The sequence below is a fragment of the Aedes albopictus genome, chromosome 1 (genome assembly GCF_035046485.1).
Source record: "Aedes albopictus strain Foshan chromosome 1, AalbF5, whole genome shotgun sequence".
In the NCBI taxonomy this organism is placed as follows: domain Eukaryota; kingdom Metazoa; phylum Arthropoda; class Insecta; order Diptera; family Culicidae; genus Aedes; species Aedes albopictus.
The window spans coordinates 79,573,230-79,580,123 of NC_085136.1; the positions used below are offsets into that span (position 1 = coordinate 79,573,230).

Here is a 6,894-nt window from a genome sequence, read left to right on the forward strand (position 1 = left end):
GACAGGAAAAGAAGGTAAGATTGGGATATTTCCCGAGGAGAAGTGGGTAACAAAATGATATTGATTTTATTCTCTGTTTTAACATGGGTAATTCTCGTTGAAACCAAGCCGCCGTTTACATAAAATTTAAAAATTTTCTTGCTTACTCGCAAAAATATGATAAAAAAGGAAGAAAAACACTTTGGTAGGGTTAAATTAATGGACCCCTCGCTTGCCAGGGGTATAATCGACAGGTTTGTTCTCTTCTAAACTTGGTCGTATAATTCAGCTTGGTTGGGAAGGATTCGAGGCCAACTCTGAGTTCAATACACTCAAACCTCCATATAGGTCGAATCCATTTAGATAACGTTACCTAAATGGAATCTGATTGTGTTCAGAGCAGTTGAAGTGTTTTAGATTAGGGATGAGGTTGGTTTAAGGGAATTAAGTTGCAAGTGGAGTTAAAGGGTGTAACTAAGCGTCGGTAGCCGTGTGGATAAAACACGGGCTCGGTGATCCCGACGTTCATGGATCGAATCCAGTCTGCATCATTTTAAGATTGTTTACCACAAACAAATATTCATTCGTTCATCCATTCATCATTCATCGCCCGATATCTCACAGCAATGCATCAATATTCTAGGGATTAGTTTCGCCTATGGCTGCCAAGCAATACATATCAGACAGACATCAGAGTGTTTGATTCTTATAATAAAATGTGCATATCATTCTGGCGGCCGTTAGTGCTCGTAAATGCTGGATATACATGTCAGCGGGAAATATAAGTCCTGTTCAACGACGTAGGTTGAACTTGCTCGAAGTTGCTGCATCCTACTCTTACCCATTTGTCAACAAACGGGAAAGAGCGGGATGGAGCAAGTTCGAGCAAGTTCAACCTACGTAGTTGAACAGGGCTATACATTCTTTGGATTTTCAAAAGCGAAAACTGCTTACAAATAACAACAAATATTATTGTATTTTTATTGTAACAACGATTCATTTGACGCCATTCAATTAATTGTATTTGTATTGTAAGAACAATGAAAAAACATTAAGATATATTGTTTTCTTTTGAAAATTGCCCTAAAAATGTCTCATAAAAACACAATACATTCTATTGTTTTTCGCGAAAAAGTGTATGAAAATTTTCTCAAAATTTTATGGTTAAGATACATAACGACCACCATTTTTTATTGTAAAAGTGCCATTTACCATTCGCCGAATGGTATAGAACAATAGGGGTGATTGTGAGTGTACCGTGTAAATTACAATACGTTTAATGGTGAATATATTTTGAAAAAAAAAATGTTGTAACAATAAAATTTATCATATTTTTATGATATTTTTATCAGGGGGAATGGGGCAAACATAAAAAATATCTTTTGCCCGCATTCAAAAGAAGAAATGTTGTTATAAAACATATCAAAAAATAAGAGGGGTGTTATTTTTGCAACATTTTTTGAACGGAATGACGTAGCAACATTCTCAGTGCACGAAAATGCGCTTTTTTGGAAGCTCCAAAAGTGGTTCTTAGGCGACTTTGACGAGAAATTTGAAACAAAAAAGATAAAGTAATAAAACGATTTGTTTTAGCGTCACCCTATGAAAACTATGGGAAAATGCTCCAAATTCGGTCAAAACAGTTTAAACGCTTTATCTTTTTTGTTTCAAATTTTTCATCAAAGTTGTCTAAGAACCATTTTTAGAGCTTTAAGAAAACGCACGTTTTTGTTCGCTGAGAATGTTGCTACGTCATTCCGTTCAAAAAATATTGATGATTAAAAAAAAAAAAATAGGCGCTTTTCATGTATTTTTCACTTGAGTTACAAAAACAACACCCCTCTAATTTTTTGATATGTTTTATAAGTTTAAATTAACATTTCTTCTTTTGAATGCGAGCAAAAGATATTTTTTATGTTTGCCCCAATCCGTCATACATAACACCTTTTCAAAAAACTATGATTTTTTAAGAAAAACGCCTGTAACTATGTTGCTGTCCATTAATCACGTAAGGGTTATGGAGAGGGGGGGGTGGTTGAAAAATCTTACGTGCCATACAAATATTTTTGGGTTCTCATACAAAAAATCTTACAAGGGGGGAGAGGGTGTCGAAAAATCGCTAAAATTCGCTTACGTAATTAATGGATAGTCCCTATTGAACCAAAAGAGATAACGATCATCTTAGCGCACGACGCGTCTTCAAATGCTCTACAAGTGTTTCTTGGACGACTTTGATGAAAAATCGAAACTGAAAAAGTTACCGCCAGGTTTTTCTTGAACCACCCTAAGCTTATCCAGAATAATACCTCTAGTTCGGTCAATTTTAAAGCTACAAAAAAAGTGTCTTCAGCAAACTTGCTCAGAATTGATAGATCTACAACTTTCCCAATGAATGTGTATAGTTTATCTTGCAAATAAAACAGTTTGGTTCCCAATTTCTTTGAAAATAAGGACCACCCTAATTTTCATGCATATTGAAAAGAGGGCCTTATTTTTCAGGGGTGTAAGTTGACTGTCAACTGGGAACAAATATCGCCTACCCTCTATCATGTTTAAGAACCAGTAAAAAGACGTAACTACCAAACAAGAAAAGTTCAATTTTCGATTACAAAACTAAATTTAATACCGTTTTATCATGCTAAAAGCAAGTCAGTATGTGATTTGAACATAAAGATTAATATATTCAGCATATTAGGTTGAAAAAATTCATTCAGAAAAAAATCCCTGGCCAAGTTCGCAGGGTTTGACGGTATTAAAGTGAAGGTTATTGTAATGTAGTATTCTTTAGTGAATCATATCATCTTTTTAACACTTTAATGCGCCTCCAACGGTTCATCACGAACCGGCTGCTGCAGATGGAGTATGGCTGATCATATGTTTTTGCATATTCATCAGACATGCTCGATAAACACGGAGGGACCGCCGGGGCTCAATAGATTATATACCCAAGCAATAGTTCCAAGTTGGTTGGATTTGAGAAGGTTTTGAGGATTGTTACAAATCCTACTAGAAATATTATAGGTTTTGTAACAGGTTTTGAAAACTTTTTATTGCCAGCAGACTTGAAAATGCTGTTTGGGCTTTCTTTCCCACGTTTTTTGGTTGATTTTGATTTACTACTAAATTTACAATAATTTGAGTAATTTACAATAATTAAATAATTAGTAATTTTATCAAAACAAATTTGTTGTTTTTTTAATATTACGATGATATCCAGTAATATTCTCTTTATATAAATCTGGTAAAATCAATCGAATAGTAGGAAGGAAAGTTGCAGCACATAATATTGCTGATAGATTCGAAGCTAACGTGCGAACAATGGATTACTGCATGATACTACTGGCCTGCTTGCTCTCACACATGGTTTGACGTTTGAGCGGTGACGACACCGCTCAAACGCCAAATTATCTTTGGGAGTGAGCGGGCCGGCCCAAGTTCGTGCAGTGGACCATACTTTAACACTTTATTGACGTCAATGCGTTCGACGTGACATTTTGGACAAAAGCTGATTGTTTCTAAGCTGAAGGACGTTACTTGTGTATGACTAGGCTGACATTTCTAGGTTACGGGGAGAAAATGACTTGGTTTATCTAGGTAGGACCGATGAACGGATTGGCTCTGTTTTAATAGTTAGGTTGTTTTCGTTTCTCGTATCATTGGAAGCCCATGCATGACATGTTCAAAACTAGTGTCTATCATTGGAGATGGCGCCAGTGCTGTAGGTGGTTACCAACATACAGTGCCGGATTTGGGCTTCGGGGGGCCCGGTGCAAACCCTCTAAAGTGGGCCCCCAAAAGCAAGATTTTGAAGATTTTTAAACTTTTTGTTTTCAATGTTGTGTATTATTCGTATTTTTTATATTTTTAATGTTTTTTTTTGCGATTCAGGAAAAAACTAAGTCACACAACTATTTTGTTCATTCAAATTATTATTTTATCATTTGGGGTAAATATTCCAAAATGACAGATGTGTAACACCACTGTTTCGAGATGTTTCTTGAAACTGGATTTTCAAAACTAAACCGAATTTTCCAGGAACGTTTCCAGGAATCATTATCTTCTATTTCCCATGATAACATCTGTCCTCAATGAAGTTGTGCAGATGGATATTAAGTAGTTGTTTTCAGAATATGATCGTATAATCAACAGACTGATGTACAAGTATTGTTTAAGATCTTTTAACGCACTTCGTTTAGAGACGCTTTTGTGCAGTAATTTTAACATAAATAAGTTTTTCTTCTGATCGCAACTTTCAAGGAGTTTTGGAAAAACTCGCGTATACCAAAATAAAACAAAAAATCGTTCTACTAAATTGTTGAATACTGTAATATCTCTCTAGAGCTGAATTTGCTACAATCAAACAGCCTCAAAACAAATGAATTGTTAAGCAATTAAAATATTGTTTTTCAGTTTAATCAAAAGATCATTTTTTTTTGGTTTCAAAACATAAATTGACAAAACAGTTTTATGACTTTAGAATTGCAGCTCATACCGAAAAAAAAAAGAAATCCCACAAAAACTGGAATTGACACGAATGCCACAATAATGGTAAAGTGTCGGTAATAAATAGTAATAATAACAAAAACTTTGAATCCAATCTGCAAACTGTTCCAATGCTTCAAAATTATGAAATTTTGAATTTCGATTTCAGATTATAAACAACCTGGATACCCTTAAGGAATCCAATTATAACAACTCTACGACATACAATAAATATAATCGTCTTTGGTGTGAATTTTTATGGATTCGTTGAACAAAATATATAGTGCTTATGGATTCTTGGGGGGCCCCTCTAATCGGGGGGCCCAGGGCACTTGCCCCCTTTGCCCCCCCTTAAATCCGGGCCTGCCAACATAGGTGTTATCGCAGTAAAGGTTGTTGTCTTCAATTGGTATTTGACAATAATTAATTCAAATGTGCTTTTTACATAATATTTCTTGGAGATAGCATAGGCACAGTTGTCAACATAGACAGCATTTTGTGTTATGTTATTTCCAAAAAGTAATATCAATAAACATTCCTGGTGCTTCAGGTTTCGCGGGTAAAGATTTATTTTGATAGCTTCATATACTTCACATGACTGAGGGTAGACAGACATGACTAATACATCTACGGGAGGGAAAATGCAAAATTTTGATTAAAACTACTTAGGCACAATGTAAAGACTAGTGTTAAATTGTGCAACATAGCCTATTCCGTCTAAACATTGGTCTTGGTAGAGATGAAATTTGCATAACGGGTTCTGCCTTGACAATCAAGCTGTCACGCAGCTCCAATTGAAAACCCAAAAAAAAAAAAAAAAAAAAAAAAAAAAAAGTGGAGTTAATGGGTGTAACTGAGCAAGAGCCGTGTTACTCCCAGCAAGGATGAAACCCCCGTCTTCAAAGCCTCAGGGTCGGCAAGACACTTGTGACTCTCCGCGAAAAGAAAACACTTGCAGCTTCGATCAAAAAACACCCTGTATTGTCGGTCTCGTGCATTTTTATTCCTACTTCCTGACGTCCTACTTTCCTCCCCTTTCCTATCTAACACTGGACGACGCCTCCCACTTTCTTAAGGACTAGTCCTTCCTTACGTTCTTCACTTTTCTTCGGTCTTTCTTCGAGGCCCCGCGCACTACAATGCTTTCGCTCCGCTCCTTTCGCATGTCCACTGACTCCTTCTCTCCTTCCTGGGCCAGGGGGCGGGCAATTCTTCTCCTTTCCTCTTTCTCGTTGGCTGCAGCCTCTCGCGGACCTTCCGCCTGTCCCGTGCGCCCCTCGAGTGTGTTGACGGACTCGAGGCTTCAATGATCCGTAGAGTCATTGGAAAAAAGCCTGGGTTCGTCGGCGCGCTTGGTGGTCGTATCGAGTACAAGGGTGATGCGGACGCACTACAAAAAGGTGAGTAGGGTCTACGCTGCGGTGTGGCTCCAAAAGACACCGCAAAGTTCGGTTTTAAAATAAAAACCGCGAGGTGCTGTGGTCACAATGGGAGATGCAAAATGGCGGGCTAGGCACTACTGTATAGATGGGCTTGGGCTAGGTTCGGGGCTATTTGACGGCACTTTATCTGGATGTCCAGATACTCCTTAGTTTCTCCTCTCCTTTTTCCCTTATCCTTCACAACGATTTTCGGTTTAAACTTTTTACACTTCAACTTCCAACTCTTATTAAAAATTCTTCAACTGTATTTCCACTTTGAATGTTGCTACTGTTCTCTATGCAGATCACCAGGCTAATGATCAGTTGGATTGAAGCTCGTTGACCCCGAACCTTTGGCCATTGACCCGCCGTGTATCCTCCTCATGATGGCCGCTCAGTTCGCCTCCCATGGCCGCCCATTCGTGCAGTCCTGTGCAGCCTGGTGGTGGCTAGCGGAACTACCGTCGTCCTTACATGGGGCAGTACAGTGATGGCTGCGTTCGTGGGATTTTTTGGGACAAACGTTTTCTTTTTTATACAAAATACGACGAATACTACACGCGACAAATCTCATCAATACTGGACGTTACACTGACACTTGTTACTTGGGAGTTCAAGGCGTTCTCTGGGAGGGGGAGAATGAGGGGGGATGGGGTTGGTTTGGAATTCTTTAAGGTTTCTTAAGAACTTTCTCGAGCATAAGTCATCGCATCTACATGCATAGCTTGTGTGCTTAACCCTCTAATACCCAAATTTTTGATTTTGATCTAAATATAATTTTTCGTCATCTAAAATCGATTTAAACATGTTTTGGAATATGATTCTTTTTAATTCTCGTTTTTATGAATTTCAGTTTTTGATTTTTCTAATTTTTATTTTTGAACATCCTCACAGTTTTATATTTTTCCTGGAAGCCTATTCAGGGTACGGATTTTTTGAGATGAAAACATTTTGAGATTTTATTATTATTGTTGAAATATTTTTATTTTTATTTTTTTTCATAGAAAATTTT

At 37.3% G+C, this 6,894-nt stretch overlaps 1 protein-coding gene across 1 annotated transcript in view; it reads left to right on the top strand.

Moving 5' to 3' along the window:
• Positions 1–6,894, top strand: part of LOC109421960 (uncharacterized) — an 89,143-nt gene that overhangs the window by 28,598 nt on the left and 53,651 nt on the right. The gene's annotated exons all lie outside the window — the stretch shown is intronic.